At 55.1% G+C, this 10,055-nt stretch overlaps 1 long non-coding RNA gene across 1 annotated transcript; it reads left to right on the top strand.

Moving 5' to 3' along the window:
- Positions 1-4,289: 4,289 nt before the first annotated feature.
- Positions 4,290-7,315, top strand: LOC103582359. Its single transcript, XR_549745.1, has 2 exons — positions 4,290-5,810; positions 6,872-7,315. It is a non-coding gene; the product is annotated as an uncharacterized LOC103582359 (long non-coding RNA).
- The last annotated feature ends 2,740 nt before the right edge of the window (positions 7,316-10,055 follow it).

Genomic DNA, 10,055 nt, shown 5'->3' with positions numbered 1-10,055 from the left:
TCAACTTCTGGGGAGGGTCCAGGGAGGTGACGGATGGTAGATTCACTCTGGGGAGGTGATGGGACGGTTGCCTTCAGCAGTTGGGGAGGTCTTGTAGAGTGTGAAGCTCTGGCCCCTGAATGCCCAGCATCTGTACTACCCTTGGGGAAGGTCTTCTGGAAGCACCCATCTTGAAGTATCCGACTTAGTCCGAGCTTCTCCATGGTACTCGGGGAGAGGTTACCCGAGCAACTTTGCATCTGGACGACGAATGTTGCTCGGTGAACCCCTTTTCGGTATCAAATTCCACCAGAGAGGCCCTCTCGGAGGCCGCGGCACCTCGGGAAAGAACGCCGGTATCAGCACCGCTCTGGGGTACGGGGATGGATGGTCGACCAGTTGGAAAGTAATTGTTTCTAATGTACTTCACCTGGTCCACTAGCCGTCCATACCCGCTGCAGCCTGCGGGCCTGGGGGAAGCCGACTGCTCCTCAGCTCAGCGCTGTGCCTGGTACTTGAAGGGAGATCGACCGTGTTATATTCGCTTTATTGACTTCGAATAATACATGGTTGATCTTTTCTCAGTATCAAATCTCACCTTGGAGGACCTCTTGGAGACAAAGCCCTTTTGAGGGTGGAAATGGCGTGGGGGCTTTCAGGTCACTGCCTGGGCGGAGGCCTGGTCACTGAGCTGGGCTGGGCGGGGTGTGTGCTGCCTGTCGCTGTGTGTTCTCACCTTTGGTGTCCCATGCCTCCTCAGGACGGCTTCTGGGAGGCGATGCCGGCACCATGGGACGCAGCAGCCACAGTGGTCCTTGAGTTGGCGCCACTTTGGGTACTTGAGGAGAGGTTGTCTGTGATGAGTTCGCTTTATTAATGACGAATATAACACAGATGGCCTGTTTTCAGTACCACCTACCACGTGCAGTGTGTGGGGGGCACCACGCCGACACAGGGCCAGGCCTGGGGCCGGCCCTTCCAGGGTATGTGAATGCATGGGCTCTGTGTATGACATTTTCCCCATCTCTGTCAACCCTCAGCACCGAGTCCATTCTGGTAGAGATTCCTGGGGGCCACATGCCTTTGGGGGAGAGGCTGGGGTTTCAAAGTGGGGGAGGCCTGTCATGGAGCATTCCCTCTGTGTGTGACCAAGGACCCGGGTTCAGCCCATTTTCTGTATCCAGTGCCACTGAGGCAAAGGACAGCTGCCCCTCATCAGGCTCTCCCTGCTGGGGCCAACCACATGTGTGCCCTGCACCTGGGGTGCCCTCCTCCTCCCAGTTCCATGCAGACCCTGGGCAGGGTGACACTGCCCTTGGAGGAGCCCGCAGTTCTGCTTGCTGAGCACGTGGTGCCTGAGGAGAGGTTGCCCGTGGCGCGTTCGCATGCATCATGACGCACAATACACGGTCGACCTCTTTTCAGCACCAAATCCCGCCTTGCATGCTTCCTGCGGCCTACTCGTGTCCGCAGGGATGTGACTGGCCCGCCCCACTGGCCCTCGGGTGCATGGCTGGGGGCTGAGCATGTGCCTGGCTTGCCTCCATGGCCTTGTGTGTCCCTCTCCTGGAGGTGGGTGGCAGGAGGCCATCTTTGAGGAAGAAGCCTCCTCTCTCGAGTCAGCGCTGCTTCATGATACCTGGAATAGGTTGCCTGTGAGGTGTTCACTTTCTATACGATGAATATTATACAGTCAACCTCTTTCCGGCATCGAATCCCGCCTTAGACCACTTCCAGTTCGTGATGCTGACTCCAGGCAGCAGAAGCCTCTGCGCTGGTTGACCCCATGGATTTTGCGCAGGGCCTGTGGCACCTCACCTATTAGTTTTCCAACTCCAGACTGTTCTGGAGGGCTTTTGAAAGCATGACGGAATGGGCTCCCCAATTCCGGAATACTTAGTACCACCAGCTAGGTCCCTGCTTCTGGCAGTAGTCACTCCCAGGCTTTACCTCCTGAGGTTCAGTTCATATCTGCACCCCTGCCCTGCCAGGCCACGGCAAGGCTACCATAGAGGCTTGTTTTCAGCTGACCTGGAGACTTAGTGACTCCAGAAAGTGCTGCCCACACCCGGGTGGTGGGCAGGGCTCAGGGCCATTGGCGTAGTGCATGCCAATAGCGCCTCCAAAGGGTGAGCTAAGGCTGCTTGGTATTTTTTAATTGTTCCCTGGGCTGCAGGAAGTTCTTTCTGAACGGAGCCTGCATCACCCCCACTGGAAGTCTCAGCTCTGTGCATGCCTTTCCCTGCGTGGGCTTCCTCTCCTGACCTCCCCTTCCCTCAAAGCCCATGGCTGCAGCACTGCTGAAGGGGCTGCTCTCCCTGGCCTGGACCACTGGACAGGCTCCCTGTAGGGTCTCCCTCCAGTGCCCTCTCCTCCTTCTGCCAGGGAGAAGTTTCCTTTCTCGGGGATTCAGGATTCTAAAGGGGATGGAATGTCCTTTTCCAAGCAAAACTGATCTTCCTGACAAAAGCAGTCCAGCCCCACCTCTCCCTAGTCACATGCTGTCACCCTGTTGTGATTTTGATTTTCTTCCTAGCTTACTGCTCTCCAAAATTGCATGATGTTAATGTCTACTTTCTCACACCCACCGCCCCCACCCCTACACTAAGATTTCTCAGGGCAGAGATTTTTTTTCTTTATGTCTTATTCTTTGCTGTTCCCCCAGCCCTGGGACTCAGGCCAGGCCCTTATTAGCAGAATATTGAGTGTTTGTTGATTGACTAATGGAGTCCCCCAAAGCAGGGAGACTGTATCAGGTTAATCCCCAGGAAAGTGCCGGGCATAAAGCAGGCATTGAATAAGATGTGGTGACTGAGTACATGAATATGGTAATAGGTTCTTAGAGATTCTTCACATTTGTGAAATGGTGTTTGGTTTTCTAGCTCTTTCTGCCCCTTTCAGGACGGCATTTCAGAGTCTGAGGTTTATTGGAAAAGGGACAGGTCAGTTGGGTCTGGGTTCTTCTCTCTACTTTTTCAAGGGTGGGGGGAACAGAAGCTCCAAAAGAAGTGACAAGCCCCAGCGTTATCCTGCAGCTGCTGGCTGAGCGTGACCCCCCACCTCCAGCAGAGCCAGGTGCTCTGGAGAACTCCATCTGCAACAGGCTGGAGCGTGGTGTCACGGCTAATAGTTTATGCACGGAACTGACTAAATGGGAACATTTGGAGAGGAAAATTGCTGTTAATGCATCTACACATCTTTGGGATATATTAAATGTGTGTCGGGGGAGACCGACATCAGCCTTATTTAATGGCTCCAGCGTAACCATCCTCACATAAAAGCATTAAAAGGCTGGCTGCCCCTTGAGTCTCCTGGCCTCCGTGCAGGAGAAGCGCTGGGCACGCCACCTGCCACCTGAGAATTATGCATGAGGCAAAATGTCAGCCTGAGCATTCAGCAGCCTGCATGTTCCCAACTTATTTTAGGCCCAAAGACAGTGACCCTATGTCGCACAGTGCAGAATTTCATTAAAACCAAAATTACTGATTTATTTATTGTTTGAGGAGAAGAGAAAATAAACAAAGGGACTTTCTCATCTGACAAGCCAAATGAAAATGCCTGTCCCCCAAGCAGCCAGGATGAAGGTCACTGTGCACCCTTCAGACAGAGGGCCAGTTACTTGGCTCATCTCCAGGGTGGTGTGTAAACCCAGCCTCCAGTCCGAGTTCATGTGGCACACACCGTTTTCCGGTGCCTGCCATGTGCAAGGGCCCAGTTCATCCCCACCGTGCCTCTTGGACATGATTGGGATATTGACAAACTGGACCTATGTCCCCATTCCCATCTTGTTCTCAAGGGGAGATAAGAAGAAAAACAGTAGCTGCCCTGAAGAGGCATTTGCCTTGGTCCTGAGCCCCATCGGCTGTGGGAGTTCTGTTTTTCAGACAAGGAAATGAAGCACAGAGAGGTCGAGTGACTTGTCCAAAATCACCCAGCTGGAGGCCGAGTGGGGTCTGGCTCCAAGCTGCATGTTCTTAGTCATCCTACTTGTGGCAAAAAGAGTAGCTTTAGGAATTAGCCCCTGTGTCCTGTAAGACGTTAGCGCAGGCTCATCGAATCAGCCTCGAAATTTTCTGTGCATGATGAGGTAGGCTTGCTTTTCCCAGGACTTAGCTTGCCAGAATCATATTCATGGTTCTTTCCTCTGTAGCCACCCGGTGTCTCTCCAGGTGTTGCCGTCACCCATGGAATGGGGTGTTTGGTTCATGCCTGGCCTGGGGAAAGGGCTACTTGCTTTGTCAGGAGACCCAGGACATGGTGGGCAAAGGCACACATTGCTCTGGGTCTCTTGCTCCCATTTGACAGTGTTTGAGGGCTGTATTGGCTCCTGCAGTTGTGTGCAGTGACAGAGACCTGGCCCAGTGGCTGGTGAGCATGAAGCAAGAGCTCAGACCATCCAGCCCACCTGTGCCGGGTGGGACCACGCACTCCCACTCTGTGCTCCTCCCATTGACTGTGCACCTGTGTGGTCTCAGTGGCTGCTGCTATCCTGGAGACCCCCCAGAACTCCCAGTCCACATGGGACCTCAAGGATGCAGAGAACCCCCAAATGCCAGGGCTGAGCGGGACCCCCGAGTTCATTCCCCCTTTCACATCCTATGAGAGGTAAGAAAACTGAGGTCTCTGGTAGGATGCTTTGCTGTGGGTTCTTTTTTTCCTGCTGAGGATTGTCTAAACTTTGGGGTGGAAACACTGGGGTAAGAACCCACCTCCAGTGACTAAACAGTGTCTTTCTTTGTATATACCAGGGTGACCTAGTGCGGGAAGGGCTGCAAAAACACCAAGTTGGGACCTCAATGTCCAAAGGGGTGGGAGGAGGACTGTTCCCCTGCAGTAGAGCTTCTGGAAGCCAGGTCCCTTGACTCTGCATGTTGGCACATAGTAGGTGCTCAGCCAGCACCTGTCTCCCTGTATCAGATCTGGCCACAGACACCAGCACATAGTAGATGTTCAGCACATGAGGAGGGGGTGTTGAATCTGGCCTTTGTATCGCCTGGAGGAAGTGGACACGAGGCATTCAGAGAATGTTTGTGGAATGAATAAATAAAAGCATGTTCTCTTAAAGAAGCAGAAAATGCAGAAGAATCCAGGAAAGACAGGCATAAATCTCCACCAAGTGCTGCCAAGACTGCAGCTAAGGCCACTGAAAAGTCCCTGCAGATGGAGAGGGGCCATTTGTCATGGACGGGGATGGGCTTGAGGGCCAGGGAGCAGGTCGTGATGGAGGACCATTTGTCATCTTCCTATTATACCCATGCCACTCACATCATCTGCATGCACAGCCACCTGCCCAAGGGCACCAGGCCCTGAGCCCAGTGAGTGTGGGGCTGGGGGCCTGAGGCTGGGAGTGGGAAGGACCCTAAGGAGAGGCAGGCTGGGCTGGGTGAGCAGGCAGCCCGGCGGGGAGTCCACCTCCTCCAGAAAGCCTTCCCTGACTGATCCTGCACATGCAGAGTCTCAGTTTGCAGTCAGATATTCATTACTCTGATTCTCTGATCAACAGGTATTTCCCTACCCACACTTCAAGCTCTGCTGGAGCAGGGGCCATTTCTGATTTGTTCACCATGGTATGCCTGTACCCGGCACAGGATCTTGTCTGGAGAAGGTGTTGCGTGATGCCTGCGGCCTTCCTTCCCTTTGCAGGCCAAGTGCTGGACCGGGCACTCGGCAGGTCTTCAGTATGTGGACATCAAGGAGCAGAGCCTTCCATTGATCCCAACCATGAGCCAAGAACAGGGACACAGGCATCCACACCAGGCTGCTTGTGCCAGGAGAGATGTGGCTGTGAGCTGGGCAGCCCGGCCAGACCCCAGAAGCATTCTCTGGGTCTGGTAAGTTCTGTCAGAGAGACCAGTAGTACCTCCCTCTAGGCCCGGAGCAGGCATGGGATTTTTCCAGGGCACATGGGGTCTATGAGAGACCCAAGCCCATTTTTCAGGTGGGTCTCAAGAAGGCAGAGACCATGCCTCCTTATTCTGTGTAGCTCCTCCTGGCTCCCTGTTTGCTGAGCAAATGAATGAAACAGGCCTCCTGATTCCTGCCCAGAGCTCCCTCCGCACCCCACAGGGCCTTGCTCCAAGGAGAGGGGTGTAAACCCTATAGGGAAGTGCCACGGTGAGGGAGCCTTGACTAGACTAGGCCAGGGTCCCTAGAGGGTGAAGGCCTCTGGTCTTTCCTGGGGTGAGAAGCTGTTGAGAAGGTGCACAGAGCCTGGGATGCAGGAAACCATCCAGAACACTGTTTTCCACCATCTGTGATATCTTCATTTTCTCTAACACTCAAAAATAGATGTTTCTGTTATGCTCTCTCGTTGGCAGGGGAGTGGTGGGGCCTGCCAAGGCCTGGGGGAGCCCGCCAGCCTGCTGCGTTTTACTGTACAAACAGTTGGGGGGGGGGAGCCTGTCTCTGTTAACTCGAAATCCCCCAATCAGTAAACATGCCAATTTAAAGTGTAATTAACTCAGGCCGGAAAAAATTCAGATTTGGACTGCTTTTCACAGTTGAGGTTGTTTTTCTTTTATTTATTTATCTCTTTCCGGGTGTGGTGGTGTCTGTGGTGGGTTTTAGCCAGGAAAAATAGAAGGGGAGACTGGGTGGGGAGGGACTGGTTGGGAGAGGAAACACTGGAAGAAAAGGAAGGAGAAAGGGGAGGTTGGAATGACAGCTTGGTGTCTCCATCTATTTTCTGTCCTGGGGGGTGGCTGTCAGGGTGATGCCCACCCTGCAGATGAGGAAACTGAGGTGGAGCGTAGTAGACACTCACAGTGAGGGTGGGATGCAGACCCCTGTGCCCGCTGGCTGGGTGACTTAGAAGTCGTGGGGCGCTATGGGAAGACCCCAGGAAACCCTTGGTACTTCTGACTGACACTCTCTCCACTTCTCTCTCCTTCAGTGGAGTCTCAGCCCCGGATCTGCTCCAAAATGTTCCAGAATGTTCCCTGTCCTTGGAGAAGGCCAAGCCCCCTGCAACCCCCAGATGCACAGTACCCTGCCGGACCCGTGGCTTCTCCCCACTTCACCCAGCAAGAGAGAGCCCCGGGGCACTGAGAAGCCTCCTGTATCCCCCCACACTTTAAAGGACCCTGATCGAGTACCTGGGGGCCAAGCCCTCACCGGGACAGCAGCAGCCTTCGCTGTGGGAGCGGGTGTGCTGCCTGGGCACTGGGATAAACACCGAGTGGCAATAAACTGGATGAAAGAGCAGAGGACATGTGCTCCTCTCCCAGCGTGGACAGCGAGGCTGGGGAGGAAGGCAGGAATTCCTCCTCTTTGTTTTCAAACACTTTGAATGTTGTCAAGCCATTTGAATAATAAATACACAGTATCAAGATGTAAATATGATTGTGTGTCTGTATGTTCACAGAGGATGCTTGTTAAGGCCATCTGCCTTCAGAAGGAACTCTCATAGAATGTCACCCCCTTGCCCAGGAACACTTTGCAGGGAGCAATGTCCTGAATCTGGGGTTCGCTCCTGGGCCCACCCCTGCTGTGTGTGAGCCCCACATCCTGAGGCAGGAGCCAGGGCTACGAAAAGACATGTTTTTCTATGGATCTGAGGTCTCAGATGGCTCCCCGCCCCGCCGCCTGCCCATTCCGGGCCTGGGGCTGGCTGGCGGCCCCCCCGTGGGGCAGAGGCCAGGACCCAGAGGCACAGCCGGTGCCCACGCGTCAGCGCTGCAGCCTCCGCTTGGTCACGACACAGCCGGGCTGACTCAGACACAGCCCCGAGCGCGAGCCTCATAAATTACATAATTACCTATGAAACCTGCCGCCGCAGCTCTCCAGCCGGGAAGGACACGCTCCGGCCGGCGGGTGACTCACACTGTTTTCCCCAGAGCCGCTCGCCCGCTCTAGCCCTCTGCCACCTCAGCCTGAGCTGGCTGGCAGGGGAGGGGGCGCCCAGCTTGGCTGTTCCCCCACTCCGCTGCAAATGCAAAAACAGGCAGCCACCATCGTGCTAGGGCTTTCGGTGGGGGGCACCTTCTCCAGACTCCCTCCGCAGCCCCCCGCAGTGGTGCTCTGGATGGACCGTGGCATATGACAGGAGGAAACTTGAGGCCCAGAGAAGCTTCCTTCCTGGCCCCTTCCATCCCACAGCCAGAGGGTGGCTTTGGCTAGGGCCTGCAAGCAGCAGGAGACCCTTGGGTGAGCCCAGCTGCTGGGGAGACCCTTGAAACCTCCTGCCACTCCCCACCCCGCCCCTGGGCGTGATACCTCCAGCCCCTTCTCCAGAGTTCCTTTGGTGGGGGCAAACTCCACCTTTTTGGAAAACACTTCGGTTCTTAAAAGTGACTTTGAGTTTGGGAAAGAGACATAAGGTAGCCTTTGCCACCCAAGGTGGGTGTCCATACCAGGTGGGGGGAGGCACTGGGAGAATGCTATTCTAAAAATTTTTTAAATAAAAATACCTAGTAAAATGAGATCTGGTGGTGATGGGCTCCAGAGTTTGAGGACTTAGGTTCAAATCCAGCCTTTGTCACTAGCTGGCACCATGGCTTTCTTGTCTCTGAGCCTCAGTTTCTTCATCCACAAAGTGGGCACACTACCATCCACCTCCCACGCAGGATGAGGCCTGTCCCCCAGGTCTGACTAGCACGATGTTGATGTCACCCCAGTAGCTCCACTCTGTCTCTCCACTTTGCCTCCAGTTCACAGCTCTGTCCTGCCAGCCATGACCCCTTCAATGACTTTCAGAGGGTTGAGGAATGTGCACGTGCGTGTAGATGATTGCACACACCACTCCACGGACCCCGGTACGAGCACGTGCACACGCATGCTGTCATGCATGTGAGGAAGAGGGGGCATTCTGCGCACTCAAGCCAAGGTCAGGGACCTGGATAGGGTAGGAAGGGGCTGAGGGAGTCATGCAGTAGATGCTGTGCTAGGGGAAGGTGAGGAACCGGGCACACTGGGGGTGGGTGCTTGCTGTATCAGGAGCTGGGCTAGAAAGAAAGGTTCGGGATCAGAGGGTCCCCTGTTCTCGCTGAGCACGGCTTCTCACTGGTTCTGAGCCTAAAGCAACTGATACCCTCTGCAGCAGCCCCTAGGTCACTCTGTCTGGTGCCCCGAGCCACAGGACTTTCTCATTCTCTCCTGGTCCACTAATGAAGCTGACCCCACTCTGCCCCTTGGTGGTGAGGCCTGTCTTCTCACAGATGGGCAGTTTCTTCCACTCACGTCCAGTTCCCCTAATGGCCATGCTCGTTTGCTTCCCGGGAGCTCCGGAGACACTGTTCCTGCTTCAAGGACTGTTCAGCCAGCCACCCCCCTGCCCCCTTTGGTGGGTGGCAGAGAGAGTGGCATGTCTGACTGAGCGTTCTGGCATCATACACGGCGCAAGAATAAAATGGAGTTTCTTGCACAGAAAGTTTGTGTTGCAGAACACGATGAAGTTTCCAGGTCTCAGGAGGGGAAGAGGGTGGTTCTGAGAGGTCAGCGGACTGACACTGCCCAAGCGTACCCCCCACTTGGGCACGAGCCCTGCTGATGGGGATCCGGGCACAGGTGGCATCCACGCTGTCAGAGCCTCATGCTCCAACACATCTGAGCAATGGTCCACTCTTCCGTGCACTTGCGGTGTGACTTTAGGGAAGTCACTAGAAGCCCCTGAGCTTCAGTTTCCTTATCATACCACTTGGGGTCCTGGGAGAGACTTGAGAGCATGCATGGCACAGTGCCCAGCAGAGGGCCGGTGCTCCAGCACTCTGAGGTTTCTTGGCCAGCCTTCTCTGCCTCCCCCACCCCAGCGCATGCCTGGTTTAGATATTTGGGGGATGCTGGGAGCACGGAACAGACCACCTGCCCCTGAGGTGAGGCCGCTGGGCACTGGCCTCTTCCCTACAGAGGGAGAAGACGTGAGCAGAGCCCTCGGAGGGCAGTTCCAGGGAGGGGGGGTAGGGGCTGTCTAGGACCCCAGGAAGCGAGGGCTGCCTGCCACTTCCCTGCAGAGTCATGGCTGGGTCAGGTGGGGCAGTTGTTTCTCTCCTGTCTGCTGTCTTCCTCCCTTTGCCGTTTTCCTGGCAGCGCTGACTGCAGGGTACCTGTGAGGGGGTTCGCCTGGGCTTGATGCAAAGAGA

This window comes from Galeopterus variegatus, unplaced genomic scaffold (assembly GCF_000696425.1).
Source record: "Galeopterus variegatus unplaced genomic scaffold, G_variegatus-3.0.2 Scaffold15890, whole genome shotgun sequence".
Classification (NCBI taxonomy): Eukaryota; Metazoa; Chordata; class Mammalia; order Dermoptera; family Cynocephalidae; genus Galeopterus; species Galeopterus variegatus.
This window is presented reverse-complemented; position numbering and strand designations above follow the sequence as displayed.